The sequence below is a fragment of the Wyeomyia smithii genome, chromosome 2 (genome assembly GCF_029784165.1).
Source record: "Wyeomyia smithii strain HCP4-BCI-WySm-NY-G18 chromosome 2, ASM2978416v1, whole genome shotgun sequence".
Taxonomy (NCBI): domain Eukaryota; kingdom Metazoa; phylum Arthropoda; class Insecta; order Diptera; family Culicidae; genus Wyeomyia; species Wyeomyia smithii.
In genome coordinates, this window is record NC_073695.1 from 187,407,148 (window position 1) to 187,429,397 (window position 22,250).

The 22,250-nt window shown below is 37.6% G+C and overlaps 1 protein-coding gene across 2 annotated transcripts in view; it reads right to left on the minus strand.

Moving 5' to 3' along the window:
- LOC129721899 (somatostatin receptor type 2-like) overlaps positions 1 to 19,522 on the minus strand; it is a 185,661-nt gene extending 166,139 nt beyond the window's left edge. Inside the window, exon 1 of one of the 2 annotated variants that reach the window (XM_055674996.1) lies at positions 18,559 to 19,522. The gene's annotated coding sequence lies outside the window, so the exon portion shown is untranslated. Of the gene's footprint in view, positions 1 to 12,470; positions 12,552 to 18,558 lie in introns of those variants that run through there. The other variant, XM_055674997.1, reaches the window with a different exon arrangement.
- Between the last annotated feature and the right edge of the window lie 2,728 nt (positions 19,523 to 22,250).

Sequence of the window (22,250 nt, forward strand, 5' to 3'; positions counted from 1 at the left end):
ACTAATTTCGTGAAAATCGGTTCAGTCATCTCTGAGAAAAGTGAGTGAGTTTATGTATTCTTCGGAATATGTTTCTTCTCATAGCTAGATTTCACATTTTTAAACATAACAGGCAAAGTAATAGTCCAATTGCAAAAAAATCAATAGGGTCTTATGGGGTAACTAGACTTTCATATGACACTGATTTTGTTGAAATCGGTCCAGCCATCTCTGAGAAACATGAGTGAAATTAAACAGTCTTCAGAAGACGTTTCTTTTCATAACTTTTGAACCACATGTTCAATCTATATGAAATTCAAAAGTTAAGGGTTTTTAAGATAGCCCGTTCATTTGATACCAATTTTATTGAAATCGGTTGTATGGTTTCTGAGATATTGATGTTTCGTGATTTGTACATTTTTAAACATAACCTCTAAAATAAAAATCCAATCACAATAAAATTTCATAGGGTCTTATGGGGCAACTAGAACTTTCATTTGCATATAATTTCATTAAAATCGGTCCAGCCGTCTCTGAGAAAAGTGAGTGAAAATAAAAATCAACACACACGCACACACACACACACACACACACACACACACACACACACACACACACACACACACACACACACACACACACACACACACACACACACACACACACACACACGGGAACATACATACAGAAAATGCTCAGCTCGTCGAACTGAGTCGCGTGATATATGCCATTCGGCTCTTTGGAGCACTTTCATATCTTCGGTTTTGCAAGTGATTGCTATACCTTTCTAGGAGAAAGGCAAAAAGTAAAGAAAATTAAGAAATAGCGAAGAAATAGCGAAATAAAAGAAATAACTTTGAATTTCGTACACTTCAATCACGAGCAATACCGGGAACGTACGAATAGCACAATAACAAATTTAAATTTTGTTGAGGCCATATATTTTGATCAAAGCAGTTACAGTTTTAAATAGTCTTTGAATATCGTTTCTTTTCATAACTTTTGAACCACATTACAAATTGCTATAAAATTTCTTACTCGCGAGTTTGAGAGACAACCCGGGGGAACCTATAGGAAAGCCAAACTTTTCATTTGACACTAAGATTGTTGAATTTAGTCCAGCCATTTTTGGGAAAACGAGTGAATTTGAAAAGTCACCGGAACATGTTTCTTTTCACAATTTTTGAACCACGTGTTTAATCACTATAAAATTCATCAATGAACCTTTAACTAGCCCGTTCATTTGATACCAATATTGTTCAACTCGGTTGGGTACTTTCTGAGATAATGAAGTTTCGTGATTTTCATATTTTGATACATTGCAGACAAAGTAAGAGACCGATTACATTGAAATTCAATAGGGTGTTATGAGGCAGCTGGACCTTTCATTTGACACTAATTTCGTGGAAATCGGTTCAGCCATCTCTGAGAAAAGTGAGTGAGTTTAAGTAGTCTTCGGAATATGTTTCTTTTCAAAGCTGGATTTCACATTTTTAAACATAACAGGCAAAGTAATAGCCCGATTGCAAAAAAAATCAATAGGGTCTTATGGGGTAATTAGACCTTCCAAATGACACTGATTTTGTGGAAATCGGTTCAGCCATCTCTGAGAAACATGAGTGAGATTAAACACTCTCCAGAACACGTACCTTTAAATAACTTTTGAACCACACGTTTAATCTTCATGAAACTCAAAAGTTAGTAGCTCGTTCATTTAAAACCAATTTTGTTCAAATCGGTTGAGTAGTTTCTGAGATAATGATGTTTCGTGATTTTCACATTTTTAAACATAACCTCTAAACTAAAAATCCGATTGCAATTAAATTTAATAGGGTCTAATGGAGCAACTAGACCTCTCATTTGCAATTAATTTCATAAAGATCGGTCCAGCCATCTCTGAGAAAATCGAATGAGATTGGGAGAGCGTTACATACACACACATACACGCACACATACACACACATACACACACACATACACACACATACACACACATACACACACATACAGAAAATGCTCAGCTCGTCAAACTAAGTCGATTGATATACGAGATTCGACCCTTTGGAGCACTTTTATACCTTTGATTTTTCCAGTGATTGCTATACCTTTCTAGGAGAAAGGCAAAACACACACTTAAAACTACACCTCGAGTCCGGCTAGAAAATTCGAGTTACCCGGCAAGTTGGGGTTGCATATCTCAGCAAAAAAAAGCCGGTTGTTAAAAGTCGTCAGAATTTTTTGTCAAGACGCCAAAAAAATCTAAGCTTGGCGAATCTCGTCTGAATTTTTTGCCGAATTAAACGTTAAACACTGTTGTTGTCGTGGTCAGCAAAAATATTGCTGATATCTCGACATTCACTTTCTCATGAACAAGTTGGCCGCCATTTTTCTTAGTACAAATTTGTGCAAACGTGTTACGTACGGACACAGGGGAAGCCGATAAAAGTATTGCTAAAATTTGTGGAAACTACATATGTTTACAAAACGGAAGCCGAAAAAAGTGTAGTACAGATCAGTGTTGCAAATTTTCACTGACAGTGATAGATTCTCATTTGAAACTGACAACTGCGAATATCAGCTTCAACACGAACGAGCTGAAAGTTCAATTACAGCTCCAATCGGTTGACAATCACTGACAATGCTTGACTGGCAGCATTACTGTGATTTCGCACACGCTATGTTACTTTAACGATGTTTATGCGGTTGAGAATGTACTGCCGGTACCCGCATAACTGTCCCATACTGATTTTGGTCACTATTGAGTCATCATCGGGAATCAACTTAATTGTTATCATATTTTCTGGAAAAAAAATAAAATTGATACTTTTGTATGGAAAAACACGGAAAAAATACCAAGTTGTTTTTGTCCCATATTGAAAGTACCCGCATGACAGTCCCACTGCATAGTGGTGCAAACTGCAAACATATAATTTTGCTCCAGATTAGTGTATATCGGATTATTTTAGGCATATAGAAGTATGTCATTTAATTAACTAGACTAATGTTGTTTTTCTGTAGTACTATCTACGTTGCCAATGATACTGCCGGTTGCTGTGATGGGACAAAATATGTGAGTACTTTTGAAATGTACCCGCATATTTTAACCCATTTTGTATTATTTTCAAGTTATATAACGTAAAACCAATTCCATCTATGGTTTTTTGGTTCTCAACGATAAACTTGTGGCGCCATGAAACTGGTTATGGAAATCCGAAAATTCACGAATAATATTAAATCGCCGTTTTCTCAACATGTTGTTTTCCATTATGGGACAGTTATCCGGGTACCGGCAGTGTAGATGCTTACCAACTTCATCGACTTCATGCAATCGATTGGCTCAGATCAAATAATTTTGATATTGATTGAGACGTATCATTTATATCACTGACTTGATTTTCATTGAAAATTGACACGAGTGACACTCAATATCAGTGTGATGAGAGTGAGAGTGAAATTGCTGTTGTATCAATTTCATTTTGCACTGTCGAAATTTCGCACCAGATTCGTGCAAAGTGGCAGGAACCCGAAAACTTGTAGTTTAAAATCGTGCAAACATGCGCTAAACGGAAACAGTACCTCAAAGTAAAATGGACGCGGTTCAACAGGTACTGCAAGAGGAGGACGTGTGACTCTTGAGTAAACATTCTATACCTATAATGAAAAATTTCTTTACTACTAAAACTCATCGGGCTTATAATTAATCTTTTGAAAAAGAAAGTACTGAATTCTCAGCAAAAATGGGTAACCAGCCCCATGTGGAAACTTTGATCGTATATTGACTGAAAAAGGAGGTCGTACGCGACTGTGTTCCCATGTTAGGAGCGGCGTACAACAGCGTCTTACCCGGAGCGCGCGGCTGAATCATGAAAGTGAGTGCCTCACCAGCTATATCGGAAACGGTAGCCCGTCGCGAGCCTGTAACATTAATTACTACAAACAATTCAAATAATAAAACTGTCTACACTTTGCTGAAGACATGATATCAATCAAACAAACCATTCTCTCTATAATTATGTGTTTTTTAATTTCAACCTTTTATTTTCTCATTCCTCCACGATCACCTTTTATAGTTCTTATAACAATATTTTTTTTTATAAATTGAGAGTAATTCAAAATAAAACATTTAAAACCTTCGAGATAATTATCTTGTAAGATTCACAATTTTCTGCTTCACTGTGTAACGAAACGTTTCAAGCATTGATCTAGTATGCAGTGCATGCTGTGTATGAGACGTCAGCGACGTCTACGTAAACACAGTGGAGCAGAAAGTTGTGAATCTTGTAACAGTTTATTACTTTTAAAGTGAAATAGCAGCTAAACTAAAAGAGTTAGATACTTGGTGTCAAAGAACAGACTTAAAAGTTTAATTTAGTTTAATTTAGCGAAAAATAACCGAACTGGAAATATGATAAAGATGTGTGTGTAGTTAGGGATGAGAAATAGAATAAGTCGGCAGTGGAATGTGGTACGTATATAGATTGTGGAACAGTATCACCGTCCCCCGTATTTTAATTGGTCAAAACACCATGCCGGAGACAGGGAGATAGTGGGTTCAAATCCCGTCGGGATGCGGTATATTTTTCCAAATCTGTATCATGTTTCTAGTTCGCTTAGAGTGTCACTGCACACATTGTCTGCTTAATGAACTTGAATGTTAACGGGTAAAAGCCGTTGTTAAAAACAGAAATTTAATTCGAAAAATCGTTCACCGTTGTTTTGTAAAAAAAAATACTGAGAAATCAGAAACCGAATGTGTTTACCGGAATACCGTGAAAATTCGTAAAACAGCAATTAAAAGAAAACGAATAATTCTTTCGTTGCTCAATTTTGTAGGTTATCGACTCGCTTCGAGAAATGGAAGTTGCAGAGTGATGGATGTTGCTTCATTTCCTGGAAGCTACACAACTCTCCCGTTTTACCGAAGAATATTTGCACTGTTAAGTGAGCTGAATTTTTGATCCTATATTTCCTATAATCGGCGATCCAAATTCAAATCAAGGTACAAATCAAATACACAACTTGTTTCTTAAACAAGAGATTAATACGTTCTTTGACTTAGATTACTCACATAAAGTATTTAATGAGTTATTATCTGGATATAATCTGTTTTTTTTAAAATAACGGTTCTCCCTTTTGATATTTGATCATGTTCAAAAAAGATATTTACTAGCAGAAAACCTAACTAAAAGAGTACAAGAAGTGTTAGGCAATTATGTAACTATTATTATCCACCAGCGTGTATGGAAATTCCGCATAGCAAAGTGTTTAGCGGGTAAAGGTGCTTTTACCCATGTTTAACGAGCGAACTTTCTTAGCCGAATAATGAGGGTCCGAAGTATCACATAACCGTCTTTGGCAAAGATGCCGCGTCCTTTCCTTTTAATTTTTTTCGGTCATTGAGAATGCGAAGTATCAAAACAGCCTTTCTGGATGCCCCCACTCCCATTTCGCTTCATAAATTCAGAATACATCATTGGAGAAAAAATGTATGATTATGGCTCATTTTACAAAATTCAATCATGCTTACTAATTTGATAGAACCTGATAATATTAATTAGGTCTGCGTTTGATATTAGCTATAAGAAACATATGTTTCAATATTTCGACACATTTTGAAGCAAATGGCTCGCGCTGGTTTATGTGTACATATGATTAGAAAATTGATGGATCGTGAGTGAAGTATAGTATCATCTAGGCAAAGCTGTTAGAAAAATTCTTCTGAGATTAAAAATGTTCCGAACAGTAGTGAATTGCCCTGCAGCGACGGGGAGCCCAAAATGGATGCGAGAATAGACATCAAGATCATGCACTAAGTCAAGAAGAGCCCGAAAGTTATTGTGCGAGATCCAGTAAACCCTTCAGCTATCAGTTTTCGGTCTAACTGATCATCTTGCAGTACAGGTGTTGAAAAAAAGTTGTCGGGAAGCGCCCATTTATCAGTAAAGTAAACAAGACCAAACGGCTTTAGTTTGCTAAGGATAATGCAGATATACTCCTAGAGTCCTAAAAAAAGGTTCTCTGGACGGATGAATCGAAATTCGAGCTGTTTAACCGGAAGCGGCAGGTTAATGTGTGGCGAGATCGGGTCATGAGCTTCAGAAGCACGACATTCAAGGCATGGAAAAATGAGAAAAGATTAAAAATTATGGCTAGGCATTTTCTTTCGCACATCAGTGTAAATCTTCAGCCAAATCGGAGAAGATTGGTTTGAAAATATTTTCCCCCTCATATGCTATGGAATGTCGTTAATGTGTTGCAGCTGCAGCAAACTTACTTTCCAACCTTTCTTAGAAGTGCTAATAGTACCACAAAATCATACGCGAAATTCAACTTTACTAACGTTACCACCACTTTCAATCTGCTGTAATTTTGTTTTCAATTTTTTTTTTTCAATTTCAGTTAGTTCTATGCCGCATTCCATATATTTCATTTTACCAAAAATAAACCACGTGTCACCACCATTTTCTGCCATCTTGAACGAATACGAACCAACGTGGAACGCACCATAAGCCTGTTTTGCACATGGGAACGATTTGATGCACTCTGGTATTTGCATCGCTATTCCAGCAGTCGTCTGCTTTCTATCACAAATCCTATGTCTGTTATTTAAGCTTTTCTGTAGCGGTTCGCCTCTAATAGTACGGTTTGCCGGCAGATGTTATTTCTTCATACACAAATTACGACAACCGCAACTAGCACAGCATTACTACTGCAGTGAGTGTAACATTCCAACAACAGTTACGAGGACTGTAACACAGCAGTAATTAATTTTATCACTTCGTCCGTCTCTCATAATTGCACACTTAATTAACTTTTTGCAATAATTTTACAACTCCCTTCGCTTGGCCAGTTTTACTCTTACTTTCTTCTATCCGGGATTTTTCGCAATTCGCAGACGTCGTAAATCGACTTTTTTTTATTATGATCTTCGAGAAGCATTTCACTTCCCACTAGCCGTGTACTGCTTGAAATAGAGCTACAAGTTGCCAGCAATCATTCGTCTTGAATAGGATGGATTCGATTAGTTGGTGTCCCATTTGCAGCGTATCGATATTAAAATTTTAATCTGAAGTTTACCCCAATCCGCAGCGCTTTAGTCGAGATTCTAATATCTCGATTCAAGATTGTAATAAAAAAGCACTTGACCTGGCAGTTGCAGATCACGTACCGGGTCCTTCTCGGATTAATATCGCTCATTGTGACAAGAAAATACCCGAACGGATACCAGCATACAACCTATACACTCAGGCTTCAATAAATATTTTCATTTAAAACTCATAAATTTTCCATCATTTTCCACCTCATAAAAATGTACACCCGTAATGGCGAATGCGATACACTGTGATGTGATGCGATCGTGCCTGTACATGGTATGAAGATTGTGCCACTCTGCAAACGTTCGGTTTAGTTTCCGACCCTGCCGTTCCATTGGCTCACGCTACGGGGTATCGGTCCTGTTGGTTGGCACGGAGTGTAGCATGTACGTCTACTACATATACTCAGTGCTAACGCATCTTTTTGTCATCGGCTCCGGGCATACCCTATATACTTATTACCCGTTATCTTTATTTTGCGAAGTCTGACCTATATTGCGAGCGGATAGGAATAGGGTTAGTTACCGGAGGATTTCCCGGCGGATGCGAAAACGATCTAGAGTAGGAAATTAAGCGATGAATGTCAATTATTGCTTCGGTCGTGTGGCGCGAACGCTGATTATGGCGAGTTCTGATTCAGTTTGAATGAGTCAGATGTTGAATGAAAAATAAATAATCCTATACCAAAAGTGGTCCACATTGTAGAATCGAAGTTACATACTACTGTATTAAATAAGAATAGCCGCAATTGCCATCCAAATTTTGACGGCAATATGCATACATTTAGCGTCACAGATAACATTTTACAGTTATAGCTTTTAGATATAGCAAATTTTCGGTAATTTTCATCGAAAACAATTTTTAAGTGGAACGATATTCTTTGCTATAGTGTGATACATTTTTTGAATAAGATTATGTGCATGTAATGTTGAGAGGAGCAGTATGTTACAACGATCCTACTCGTAATTTCTCGCTAAAGGAACGTAATTTCCCTAATACGAGATTACGTAATTATTATCTCACGGGTCTGATAAAATTATGATTTCAATCTACATCCTGGCAAACATCTTTCATCCCAAATCTTCTATCATCTAACAATCTTGGTGCTCGCAAAGCATCCGCGTCCAGCAACGGTGTGCCCGAACCAAGATAGTGAATTATGGACTCATTAAAAATACTCAAGTGGCCGCCGCTAGACTGTAACTCCTTGCTACACTTTTTCATTTAACGAGTAAAAAGCTAAAATGGCGATTTCAGGAGTTATTAACTTTTTGATTGAAGACAAAGTTGGCACTCTGACGTAGCAAATTTCGATCTAAATGTTTACGGTTCATTAGCTCGAATCATGAAATGATTATGAAAGTGAAGTAAAATGATATCGCTATAAAACAAACAGCCAAGGTAAACATTTTATGGTCCACTGTCGTCACATGTCAGCAGGAAAGGGTACTCGTATTCGAGTGACGGTGTCATAATTACAGTAAATTGCGTATTACCTTTAATGTTCCTGGAAGCCCAGAAGAGACACATTCTGTTTCGTTGCTGAAATTCATTATAATGCTCGAAAGGGCTGCAACTTTTCGATTTTTGCGCAACTCTGTTGCCATATTCGGTTTCACATCAAGTTTTTCTATATTGTATCACACTTTTGGATCAGTGAGATGAAATTGATCACCTAAAGATTCATGTTTCAAAAGTACCTTGATTATTTTTTCTAATTTTTTTTTAGTTTTGTCTCTAAACTCTAAAACTATGTGCTATAAACTGTTTTAATTTATGTTTTCATAACTAATTTTTGACCTTTTGCACCAAACTAAAATCTGTCGAAAGATTATACATATTGAACATATTGAACACAAAACTAATAGATTTCATAGATTCCATGAGTGATCAATTTCATCCAGATTATGTAACTGTTGAGGGACCTTCTTTTATTTATTTCATGAGATAAACGACAGAAATTTCACTCATACCCTCTTTTTGGCCACATACCAGTTCTCATCTCAAATAGGCGAGCTCGTAAGGTTGCAGAACCCCCTTTGACAAGAGAATGGTCATGAGTTCGAATCTTAGTAGAATCAGACCGTTCGATGCCAGAGGGATTTCACGCATGGGTTTACTCTCAAGCTTCCTCTCACCTTCGTACTTGACTCTTCCTTTACGGCAATTTCCAAGAAAAAAGTCATGCACCTCTGAATAAATACCGCTCCAGACAGTTATAATTGCCGATACTTTACAGGGTAACTAACAAGGCTCGATAAAGTCGAGGAATAGAGTCTCTATATAGGCGTGTAGGGGAAAGCCGCATAATCAATAACCATAAACGAATGATAATCCATATGGTTTAACGATAAGTTATACAGTCGTGACTATATCCTGAACTAGTTTTCAAGCACGTTTTATGGTTATTGATTATGCGGGAGGGTAAAAGTATAACAACTCGTCTGACCACGGTAACCTTCCTTTCCACTGTATTCTTTAGAGATGCAGATGTAAACTCGGTCTTTGGCAACAACGATTGTAACACTTCCTTTTTTCTTTCCCTTATCGACCGTAAGGACGTAGCCGGCGCCGATACATATCGGAAGCTGCTGAATTGCTGTACATGCAAGATAGTAAAATAATCACAAAATAGCCAAACAATAACTGCTTCAGGGGCGAAAAAGGAAGGGTTTTCTTCATCGCATTGTTGTTGGGTGATGAAAAATGGATTCATTACAGCAACTCAAAGAAAGGAAAGTTATGGGGACTGATTCTACGACATCGGCTCGGCCAAACGTACACGATACGAATTTGGTGAGACCAGGTCGAATGAAACCGAAAACCAGAAACCGAATGTAGAGGGAAATTAGGATCTCAAGCTCGATGACAATATTGCAGAAGGAAATTTTCTGTTACAAAGTTGTTACATATGATGAAGCGCTTATTTTAATGTTATCAAAAATTGGGCTGACCAAAATTTTCAATGAATTCAAAAATCTAACTTTTTAACTTTGTAGTTAGAGAAAAAAATTGTCCTACAATGTTGTAGCCGGTGTTGTTAGTCTCACTCATACACCTCAAGTGAGGTTCTTGCTGCTACCGGTATTACACACTGGAGTATTCTCCATTCAATCTATTTCTCGTTCTTTCTTGCTCGCATTCGCTTTCGCTTCCGAGATCATATGCACACACCCGCGCCTACCCTCCAACTCGCGTTTACTCCCCTACTCGAGAGCACAATCAGCCGAAGACAATAGTTTTTAACAGATGCTTTGAATTAGCGTATTTGCCCTCAAAATGAAAGAATTCGAAAATCACTCCGTCGTCCAATTAGTTTTCTCTTTTTTATGAGCAAACTTTTAAAAAGAATGATTCCTAATAAAATGATGACACATATCAATGAAAATTGAATTTTTGCAAATGAGCAGTTTGGATTTCGCCATGGGCATTCGACTATTCATCAGTTACTTAGAGTAACTAATATGATTCGTACTAATAAATCTGAAGGTTATTCCACTGGAGCTACTCTTCTAGATGTAGAAAAAGCATTCGACAGCGTTTGGCATAAAGGTTTGATAGCTAAAATGTCCAATTTCCGTTTTACTCATCACAAAAATGTTACAAAGTTACTTGACAAACCGCACTCTTCAGGTTAACTTTTTGAATAGTAAATCTGATAGATTACCTGTTAGAGCTGGTGTACCTAAAGATAGTATCTTGGGCCCAGTCTTATATAATATGTTTACTTCTGATCTTTTTAATTTACCACCAGGATGTGAGAAATCTCTGTTTTGTGACGATAAAAGCATTTCCGTGAAAGTTCGTGTCATATGCTGTAGGCTGCAAAAAAGTCTAGATATATTTTCTTCATATTTGCAGAAACGGAAGTTTTCTCTTGATGCATCGAAAATACAATTAATTATTCTTCCTCATAAACCAAAAGTTTCTTTTCTCAAACCCACCAATGATCGTGTTGTTAAGATGAACGGTGCAATCTTGAATTGGTCTGACCAAGTTAAATTTTAATGAAATATAAATTAAAATATATGTAATAGTTTAGATATCTCACAAACAACATTTAACAATAACAACGAAGTTAAAGTTTAAAATTCATTTTTGTTTTTTGCTTTACAAATTTCTTTTAATTTTCCAACAATAACATTCACTGTATTTTATTTGTGGAGTTAAAATTTAAAAAATATCTAATAATGTCGAAATTTTTAAAAACTTGCCGGACCTTTAAATTAGTATTTTTAGGAACTTTCTCGTTCGATATTATGTCGGTCACGATTATTTAGTGAGTATCGAAGATAAAAAATAAATAAAAATAACTTATTACCGTTGCAAAAATGTTCAATTCTTGTTGAGTAATTTATGGTTTTTATGGTATTCATATTTATGAGATAAACTTTCAATCACCATCAGTAGCAGCATTGCAGTTTAATTGCACGCGAATAACAGTCGTGCCCGCTGCAATGATAGACGACGAAGAACTAGCGGCGCTCTGCTCCACATATACTCTACGGTAATGCTGCTTTTACCAGCATGTTTTCTTTTAAGACATCAGTTTTTATTACGCTCTAGCAGCAGGTTTAGAAATTGTTCATGAAAAGGGGTTGTATCGAACTTTTCGAAAAAACTTTACCTTCGAGACATCAAATTAGTCTAGGTTCATGGAGGCAAACATAAATTGACCTATTGGGACAGGGAGACTGTCAACATTTTTTAGATATTGATACAGAGAATATCACAGGAAATGGTTGGTGTCTATTTATGTCGTCTGTGCTAAGAATGCTCGCATGTGATTGGTTCATTGTTCGCGTTATTTTGTCCTTGACACTTTCCATCGATTTTTACCGCTTTGCAATGAAAAAATGTTGATGACAAGCATATTACAAAAATATTCTACATTTTGTCTGTCCAACAACATATTGGTTATTGTTATCCATCATGTGGTTATGCTGTTATTATCGTTTGAAATCTGACGCAACATTTGCCAGTTTCATTTCCAATTTTACAGAATACATACCAGTATAGAAAACAAAGACGTAGTCCCACGTCAAAAAAAATCAGCCGAAGACAATTGATACAAGATGCATTGCGATGGTTGCGGAGGGACAAAAAAATATTTCTAATAGGGTATCGGACTACTTCGGTAGCTGCTTGCTTCGACTGGTTTTGCATTAGACTGCTGTGGTCCCCGTGGTTCTGTGGTTAGCGACGGTCGGCTAGCTCTCCCACACGGTTGGGATGTCGGGGCACGGTGTATCGTTGTACTTATCCTACAACATGCAAAATGTGCCAAAAACAATATCGATAACGAATTCTCTCAACTAATTTAGTTGATCGAGACCGCCTTAGCCCCGCAGGCTAGCGTTCGATATTGTTTGTTGTTTGTGCTGCAAAAAAACTTACCAAAACAGTCCGATACCATACACGTTCTAGTATGCGATATTCTACAGATTCTTCGCACTTTTTCGGCTGTCGTTGCACGAACTGGGTATATAAAGAAAAAATTGAGCGGTTTAGCATATGTCTCATTTTCAAGCAAAAAGGAGAAGAGAGAAAGGAGAAAGAGATTGCCGCTCTCACACTTTATATAGCGACTATATCTGCTGGAGAGAGTCGACTAAACGATTCAGTTAGTTGAAGTCAAAAATAACTTCCACAAAGCAGTGTGTGTGGTTGATCGAGGCGTGCTTGGAACGCAATTACTGGAGCAATGCATAGTGCTCCATCGGAAGCCTTACATGCAATTCTGCATCTGTTACCACTCCATCAGGAAGTACAACTAGAGGCGGAAAAAAGTGCACTAAAACTAACACGCCTCAAAGAAGTATCTGAAAGAGATCAGAGAGGCCAGCTAGCAATCGTTAAAGATTTTCAGCTGAGCAAACTTATACTAGGGAACAAAGATTGGATGGAAACTAAACCAAACTTCGAAACACCTTGTAAAATTATAGAGACCGAACGGGAAATTTGGGAACAAGGTGGCCCGAATATCCGTCAAGGCTCTGTCGTCTTTTACACAGACGGCTCAAAAATGAACAATTTAACAGGAGCAGGGAGGAAATCCTATTGAGGTAATACATTTCATACGAAATTCAATGCCAAATTGGGAGGAAGGGTGCGATATGACAAGGACGTTCACTTCTATCAATAGTGATATGTCTGCCACAAGTTCCTAGACCAAAGAAGAGGCATACCACAAAAGATCAAAACAATGGTCGCAGTGGTCCAAATCTTACAAAAAAAAAGCACAATAGTGAAGGATGATCGATATTAGTCTTAGGGGAAACAACCTCCCCAGTCGTTTATTAAGCCGAAACACCATGCCCGAGCCGAGGGACGAGAGGCGAGGGAAATTTTTCCTAAGTCCAAATCACACGCTCAGTTCTTGTTCGTTTTTCGCATCTTCGAAAAAATTGGTGTTGATGAAATTTAACATGTGGTCTGAAGTGAGGTTTGAAAGGCCATTGAAATACGATTGTGACTGTGTTAAAGCACACACCTTTTCTTTCGTTCGATTTGAACGACAGTGGTTAAACGAGAGAGATATTTTTTTTTTTGGGTTTTGGGGAACCCGATTCAGGATCCTTTCGCTCGACCACTGTCTCGTATACGCAGTGGGTATCACATCGCTAGGATAATGTGTGTTAAGCAAATAAAATGGAGTGTGTTTCATGCTTTATACACCCAACGTTATCAGTTGACCGTTTTGACATCAATTGGTCCTTTTCTTGGTAGATTGTTGTTTACTAGAGTTTATACTCGAACAGATAGAATTGAATTATGCTGTTGGCCCCAATAAGTGGGGCGTTATACATCTTTAAACACGCTAGTCAGACAGAATTGGCAGTTTTACAATATCACGGCGTGTATGGTAGAACAACTTTATTTTAAAAAAATGGGCTTCACCAAAATCTTCACCATTTGAAAATATAGCTTTTTACCTTTCATTAGGCACCCTCCGGGAAATCATCCATCGCGGGCTTTCGAACAACTTTTACTTTTTCAAAAGTATTCTAACAGCAATGTGTCTAACTACCGAGAGGACGGTGCTACAAATGAACAGAAAAATGCAAGAACTTTTGAGTTTTTGACGTAGTGAAGGTCGTAGGTTTAGTCGAGTGTAACTTTCACTCATACTAGGAGTTTTCCAAACAACCCTAAAATTTGAAGCTATGGTCAAAATGCCGGTTTTTTTCGTCAGTGCACAAAAATTGTTTTTAACTTAGTTATTTTATAATCGATTTTGAAATGGGTAAAAATAGAGTTTCCAAAATATGTATAACGTTTATACTAAGTTCACTAAAATATTTCGAGTTATTTGAGCGTAAATCTAGTTTTTTATACTTCTTCATGCAAGTTTTCAACCTAACTTGAAGTTTGTCAGCTATTTTTGTAAGAAAAGTACTACAAGTACACTAACACGTTAAATCTATATTCAATTACGATATAAAATGGAAGCTGTTTTAAGTAAATCGGCTGATAATTCACCGAGATACATATTTTTTAAGCAAATCAAAATTATTAACTTTCATCGAACAATAATATTTGGGCTGTTTATTTCACGGTGCTACAAATAAAAGAAAAGGCAAGAACTTTCGATGACACCTTGTGTAGGTTGCAGCAAATTATAGAGCAATAAAAGCATATTTTTTAGAAAATGTGTGAAAATTTGTGAATAAAGTTAAACAAACCTACAAAAAAAAATTATATATATTATTTATTTTAAAACTACTCATAACATTTAAGTGAAATCTATAGCTAAGTATATATATTTTCAAAACATTATTCTGTACCTTTCCAAAACAGTCAAATTATAAAGAATTGATGAAAAAATGATAGAGGTTAAAATAAACATGTGAATCAAGGTCAAAAGATAGAGTTTCGACAATAATTTTTAATTTTAAGAATATCTGGAGAACTTCAAGTATAGGCGCAAGTAACACATGACTAGAGCCTCAACCTACACTAGATGACATTAGAAGTTCTTGCATTTTTTTTCATTCGTAGCACCGTGGAATAAACAGTCCAAATATTATTGTTCGATAACAATAATAAATATGATTTTCCTGAAAAACATATAACTCAGCGAAATATCAGCCAATTTTCATATAACAGCTTCCATGTTATTCGTAATTGTGTATACTTTCAATGGGTTAGTGGACTTGTAGTACTTTTCTTACAAAAATAACTGGCAGATTTCATGGTAATTTCAAAATTCGCATGGAGGAGGTTAAAATATTAGATTTACGCACAAATATATCAACATATTTCAGTGAAGTTAGTACAAACCTTATGTATATTTTGAAAACTCCATCTTTCCCCTTTCCAAAACTTTCAAAATCGGTTGAGAAATAACTAAGTTAGAAATAACTTTTTCACGCTGAAGCCAAAAACCCGACATTTTGATCATAATTTCAAATTTTAGGGGTGTTTGAAAAACTTCGAGTATGAGCGAAAATTACACTCGGCTAAACCTACAACCTTCACAACGTCACTTGTAAAGCTCATGCTTTTTTTTTTTTTTCATTTATAGCACCGTATTATCCTCTCGGTAGTTAGACACTTCAATCTCCCAGATGGTCTCGAGGTACGATGCTGGCCTAACAAGCCAGTCGTCGTAGGTTCGAGTCTCGTCTCGGGAGAGACTGTTAGTGTCAGTAGGATCGTAGCGGTAGCCCCGCAATTGTCCTGTACACTATGTAGCACAAGGCAAAAAAAAGTTAGACACTTTGCTGTCAGCATACTTTTCAAAGAAAAAAATAAAACGTTGTTCGCAAACCCGCGATGGATGATTCCCCGGAGGGTTCCAAAGGGAAAGTAAGAAGCAATATTTTCAAATGGTGAAGATTTTGGCGATGCCCATTTTTTTAAATAAAGTTGTTCTCCTTACACGCCGTGTATATAATTTAAAAATTATCGCGACATGCTTATCACCACCACCATGGTGAATATTGAGTCTTGACAGTTATGGACATTCTACCCAGTTGCACTGAGGAATGGTATCGACTGCAATTGATGCGAGCCGAGCATTGCGCGAGAAACGGCAACAATACGAGCAGAGGTACGAACAAGTGATTCTACTGCATGACAACGCTCGGCCTCATACCGCCAAAGTCGTTTAAACTTACATAGCAACGCAACGCTCCGTGCAATTATGCGATATATTATTTGTTTCGATGGTATCTCTTTGATCAGCCGCTCTGATCATATAAAGACTTTGAAAAACGGCTTGATTAGTGAGCAGCCTCAAAAGACGAACACTTTTATCGTAACGGTAGCTAGCGACGGGCAATACGTGGAAAGAATTATAGGTAACTACTATTTCAAAATTCAGTTGCATACAAATAGGTTAAGGAATGGCTTAAGCAGTGGTTACTATTTTATTAGTCGGGTCTCAAACATCTAAGTTTTGATCGATATCGATATGTTCCAATATTGGGAACGAAAACTTAGATTAACTAGTTGTCTTACGAATATATAGAATACTGTTCAACGCAGAAACATCTGTGAATAAACGTCAATCGATAAAAATCAACCAAAATTTTAGCAATACAGGCGTTACTTAGATGCTGAAGAAACCCCCCTGCAAAACAGTCGCAGACTGCTAGAAATAGGTTCTTAGTGAATGAAATAGTGTGCCCCGATTGGGAGCTTTGATTGATTATTTTCAAAGTTTGCTAAATCAGTTTTTTCTTCCTAAAACAAGTGCTGACAGAGAAAAAGATAACACCTAAAATACGGTCCGTACCCTATATTGTTGAGAATTAAAGTTTCTTCCGTATGGATAGAGCATTCATGCGAAATGGTCAATGATAAATCATGAGTTTTTTTTATTTGCAAAAACTTCGAATTTGCTTCCGACTAGAGGACACATGACTTTTCCGAAAGTGTTTGGATCATTTTGACTCAAGCGTTACTTTTCAATAGGGCGTATCTATTTGAGTAAGGGAAACCTCTGAAAAATAATATCTACAAAACTCTACTTTAATTTTGTTGTTGTTGGGGAATTATTTCTGTTCTTAAAATCCTCAAGATCCTGGTGGTACAACACAAAACATATGTAAAGAAAGGCGTATGTAAAATAAAAAAAAATAAGTCAATAAAAATTTTTTTTTGGAAAATTGCGACAACGGTCACACTTATGGATGTTTCCACTAAGAGCAATCCTGATTTCAATTGCAACAATAATCCTTACTTGCTGTAAAAATTCTAAAATAGTTTTTGCTTAATTTTGTGGTAAGTTTTAAAAATTGCTAAGTGTCATCGTTTTTGCACGAGTAAATTTAAAAAAAAAATAAAACTGCTCGTGTAGTTTACGTTTTCCATTCACTGTTCAAAAAGTAGTAATTTAAGAACTCGTGAATAAAAAATGTTTCATCAAATATCGATTCTTAATTCTAAAAAGTCACCCTCTAAAACATGTAGAATCTTGATCTAAAATAATCTGAATAGCTGTGGAAAAATCATGAGTCCTCTTATCTTGAACATATACAAAGTTTCATTAGAGTCAAAAATGTTCGTTTCAGAATCCAGCATTTTCAGGTCAGTTTCTGCCACTGTATTGTCTGTGTAAAACTTTTTGAATATATCTTCCTTCGAGACAGATGAAATCTCGAAATGTTTTCCGAGAAAATATAATTTACGTGTTTAGAACTTTCAAAAGTGATTTTCTTATTTCCCCTAAATGTACCGACGGAAAAAAATAGAAAAAAATCTTGAAGTTTTCATCTCATGTACAAAAAAATCTAATAGTTTGATTTTGTGAGAAATCAATTCGTTTGTTTGTTTTCTGTTTTCCTTTCTATTTTTATGTGGTTAATTTTTTCAATCAAAATTCGACGTTGTACACTGCCAACAACCAAAAAGAGTTAGAAATCGATTGATTTAATTATTTCTAAGAAAAAACGTGCCTCTCTATTTTTGAACAAAAGTTGCCAAACGAAGCACTAATTCCTATAGATTAATCGGGACATAAGAAAATCTAGCTAAATTTTCCCATGAATAAGACACTCCCAAGTTTAATAATCATTTGAATTGATTTCTTCTAAATGCTTATAGAAAACACACATAATAACACTCATAAATATTATTCATTCTACAATACAACATAACGCCCAATATCCGCCATACATTGATTCTCAACATAGTGTTAAGTTCAGTTCTAATAGTAGAAAAAAGTAGAACAAAAAATTTTTACTGCGTCACCTAGTTTCGGAAGCATATATCACAGCGACTGTCATAACTATTGTTTTTCAAGTAAACAAGAAATAAAATTCGATGTCGATAATAAATCAGCTCGGTGAAATAGCACCCAGTGCCAGTAAAAACCAGAAACTAACCCAGCCGCATTTGCGAAAAACATAGTTATCATTTCAAATCCATTTCACCGTTAAGGTTTATTTTCACAAAAGGAAAAAAATGCAATTTTTTCGGTACAATGACCAACCAAATATAACATCCACTCGCATATCACCGTGAAACTGCTACTCACCCGTTCGAAAGCAAACCGGAGCGAATTCGCAAAATCATCTTTCGAGCAATAATATGGTTTCAAAGAACTGTCATCGCAATCATTTTCTAGCACAATTAATCCAATCACTTCAGAACTAATGAATTGGAATCCGTAACTAACCCTATTGACGCCAGCAGAGCGCGCGTAATTGTTTTCTTCTACACCATTCGCTACCGGCGAGTGTTTGATTGAATTTCGTTTTCCCGGTGTTTTTTTTTTTCTCCTCGTTTTTCACACTGATAACACACTCTCCATACGTACGTGTCCTCATACGATGGCGGGTTTCGTAACACGACTGACTGACGCTGCAAAATCGTCACAGTTCCATACGGTCGAACGCACGGCGATGAATAGCCTTCTCTCTCTGCACGACACGGATTACCACACACTATGACAAAGTCGCCAGAGTGACCCGCCTTCAGTTTTCACTTTTCTCCAGTTGCACAAAATAAGTAATCAGCGAAGAGCAAACTTCTTTTTCCTTAACCTCTTGCACACCACCATCACTCGTTATAATTATTTCTTAGACAAAATGCAAATATTCACACCACTTAACTTGACTCTGCACAAGAAAAGCTTCTGCAAGACGTTGAAATAAACCGTATCTTCAACGCCCCTTCGTTTTTGCCGTCCATTCGCTGGGCTATCCTGGAGGATCTCCACCAAGTGAAATAAGCCAACTTATGTGACAGGGCAAATTTGTCTGCTTACTTGAAGGAGGTTGAACACCATTAGCACAGCGGCGGAAAATTGTCCCCACCAGCAACGATCAGATTTTTTTTTGTTCCAACCAACCACAGCATGAGAAAAACTTTCCGCAAAAGGACACAAGCCGGATGCGCAACCGTCGCGGCACGAGTGCGGAACGATAATGAGATTTTACGCCCTGAACTTGAGCTTATGAACCGGCTTCGCGAACGGCAACATTATAACTGTCGGTTTATGAAATATGCTACGGGATAGTAAACAACAGTGCCGACGCTGTACCTTGGACCAGGCTTGCCAGATCTACGGATTTATCCGTAGATCTACGGATTTGTTCACTTCTACGGATTTACAAATATATGGGAAATCCGTAGAAAAGAAGAAGAAAACAGGAGAAATCCGTAGAAATCCAAAAAAAATCCGTAGAATCTACGGATTTTCACGAAATAGTTCTGGCATCTCTGCCTTGGACCGCAGCAGAACCGTGAGTGCGCTCGGCAGTAACAGGCGACAGTAGACGACACTCGCGAAAGGCCGAACATTCCGGTCGGAAAATTCATTTGGCAGTGAGCTCTTCCCATCCGGCGTTTTATATGTACCGAACTTCGCTTGGCAGCCGGTGTTTTCCGTGAGTGCACAATGTTTACGGAAAGTGAGCGACTGAGGAACACGTTGCCGCATACGAAAAATGCCGTGACTGCGGACAGGATGCGGCCGGTGTCTTACTACCGTGGCGGCGGTGTTGTATAAATTATAAATCCCGAGTGGAAAGAAAATGTAAAACATGGCGGATTTCGAAAGAATAGTTGGAATTTTACGACGGGTAAAATTTTTTTTTATATTATTATTTTGTTGTTCACGTTAAATGGACGTAATTTTTAGTATATACTATCGACACTTCAATATTTGGTAGATGATTCGGTTTTGAAATTAAAATAAATTACTTTATGACTAACTGCCTTATCAAGTTTAATTTTTCATCGTTTCTGTTTAATTTAGCTGGAACCGAAATCTGCATCCACTTTATTTGGTGGAAGATTGTATTATATATATTATACCGAGACAATAGATTCAAAGATTGCGAAATCTGGCTAGAAGTCATCGGCTTCTGTCGAGTTCACTACTAAGCCGTACTGTGTTTTCAGGACGGCACGTGTACCGCCCACTTTGCTACGGCATTTGAAATGCTCCGCATTTTCACTTCTGATGCCTGACCCTACGCTAAACAGTATCTTTCAAGATGCCAAAGAAAAATGATTGCGAGATCCCATACTCGAAACGCTAAAGTTCATTGATAATGTATTTCCAAAATCCTTGCTTCGTACTCGTTCAGTTAAAACAATGTAATAGATGATTTTCCCGCTATCATCAGCGATATCACTTACCGTGCAACGCATAGTTTAGTCAATGGTCAATTCAATAACAACACACGAATTATTATCTATTGCATGACATAAACAGTAGAGTTCCAATAAATATCGACTTTTCGAATTTTGTTTAGCGGTAGTTCTTCCATCTCAAACGTGCAGCAGCCTTATTTCTAGAACCATGTATCGTTACAAAATTCTATTCCCACAGACAGACAGATATTTGATGCAACCTTCTGTTGCATAGTTAAAAACAGTATATTTTACCGCCATTCTTTCGCCTGAAAAAGTACTGATACTAGACACCTTGTTTCCCGTGGGAGAAACAATGTCGCCCGCATGGCAACAGAATGAATAGACAACAAAAAATAGTGACAAACTTTTCAGAACGGAGTTGAAAAGCTAGAAAAGAACAGGTTGAAAAATTGGAAAAGAAAATTGTTTTTCTTCAGGGTTCAGTAGGTTATGTTTCAGTAGAATTTAATTTATAAAATCAATCCAGCAACAAACTTGAATCCGGCAGTCGTTATTTTCTCCGCACGTACAGGAACTTATGTATTACAAGTCCCTGGCAAAGGTCTAAAAGATTAAGTTAGCTTTTGCCAACGAATTTCTGAAAGTCTAGAGGAAGTTTGGAGTGTGAAGTAGTGCCTCTAGACTTTTTTTTGAGTTCTGAGAGTCAGAACAACCCATGCAGCATCAATAGTAGTAACCCATGAGTCAGCAGAAAAAAATAACTCTAACCATGATGGCGAAAACAGTGGAACTACTTTATTCAGAAGTGTGCGCGTTCGACGAACGGTACCCCGCCGCGTTAAAAACAGATCTCGTGTGACACTTTGTGGGGACCGGATACGCCCCGGCATCTGCAATATCATGGCACTGTTGGACAACAATCAAAGCATCGAGAGAAAGCCCGGTTCCGAACGACCGATGACCCTAAGCGATAAGACACTCCAAAGGATGCGGAAGAGGAAGACCGAGGGGAATGTGGCTACATCGCTGCGTGCGCTTGGTCTGGAGATTGGTGCCACCGGCCAACCTACGAAAATTACCTGGCGAATATGAATGGCAACGATTGGCAGGGCACTTCGTATTTTACTTCCTCCACGAAGAAAGTGAGCTCCGAGGTGAAGTTCACACAGCAAGTTCCCCAAGAAGGTGCTGCTGTGGCTGACAATCAGCAAGAAGGGGATGTCAAAGCCGTTCATTTTTCGCTCCGGACTGGCCGTGAACGGGGAAATTTATAGTAAGAGATGCCTGCCGGAAGTTGCGTCGTTCATCAAGAAATACCATAAGGGCGAAAATACGGTGTACTGGCTGGAGCTGCCGGTGGCCCACTACTCGAATCAATCTTGGAGCGTTCCCTAGCTGCACCCCATCGAGAGTTTCTGAGCAAAACTGAAGTGTAAGATTTTCTCGAAAACGAATATGAATGGCAACGACTGGCAAAGAAAGAACTCAAAAGCTTGCCTACACGCATGTTTCGGCCGTCATGGCGATTGTTCCGGTTAACTGCCAGAAGGCCACCCATGACCCTTTCCTATTCCTGACCACCCACTCGGGAAAATAGTGTGACGCCGGCCCTGTATCCGTGGA